Source organism: Pterocles gutturalis, unplaced genomic scaffold (genome assembly GCF_000699245.1).
Source record: "Pterocles gutturalis isolate BGI_N339 unplaced genomic scaffold, ASM69924v1 scaffold28994, whole genome shotgun sequence".
NCBI lineage: Eukaryota > Metazoa > Chordata > Aves > Pterocliformes > Pteroclidae > Pterocles > Pterocles gutturalis.
Genome location: NW_010131577.1, coordinates 15,823 through 16,694, shown reverse-complemented (window position 1 = coordinate 16,694; position 872 = coordinate 15,823). Strand labels below are relative to the sequence as shown.

The 872-nt window shown below is 38.1% G+C and overlaps 1 pseudogene; it reads left to right on the top strand.

Moving 5' to 3' along the window:
* LOC104467047 overlaps positions 1-348 on the top strand; it is a 989-nt pseudogene extending 641 nt beyond the window's left edge.
* Positions 349-872: the final 524 nt, after the last annotated feature.

Sequence of the window (872 nt, the reverse complement as noted above, 5' to 3'; positions counted from 1 at the left end):
ACCACTGAAGTTATAGGGATGTTTCTCCTCCAGATACACTACTTCAAAGATGCCAACCTACACGTAACAGTCAGCAAGCCTGTGAGTGAGACTCTAAATGTGATAGACCAAAGTCAGTTTGTCACAGATCTTTTAAAATTTGTGAAAGCTGAGGACACCAAGTTTCATACCACCATTCTGGAAAACATTCAGGCTTTCTCAGAGGATACATGGGAAAAAAATCTGCGGAGGAAACTCCCTGTTACTCGCACTTTTATGAACTGGAATAAACCGTTGAATGATCGGCACCTGAACACAAATGCCTCCAATACCAAAGTGCTTCCATGCTTACTGAAACACACTATTTGATATGCTGGCCTAAATAAATAAAAAAGAAGAAAAAGACAAAACAGAGGTGTTAGTTGATTTATTTCTGGATTACTCAGGAGAGTGCAGAAACTGTCATCAGTCAGTCACCACTTTGAAAATAATTCAGGTCTGTAACAACTGAAAATAATTTGTTGTGCTTTTTTATTTACTTCACATACTTTTCAGCTGCTTTTAGGGGTACTGATAACGGTCACTGTCAAAGGTGGTACAGTGCTACAGATGAGTCAGCAAGAAAACTCTGACTTTCCTTTTTAATTTTACCCAATATTATATTTACTTATGCAACTTCATACTATATGTAGCACTGGTTATAGGGAAATAGGTAAGGTAGGTTGGCAAAGATATTGAGGCATTATTTCTAGATTTTTTAGTTGATACTGAAATGCAGGAAATTCAGCCTTCAGACTTTGCCTGTGCATACCTCTCTGTATGTACAAGAGACATCCCTAACAGAGTCACCTGAACAAAGTGCAGGAATAAATTTCTCACAGCTAGTGCAGAAG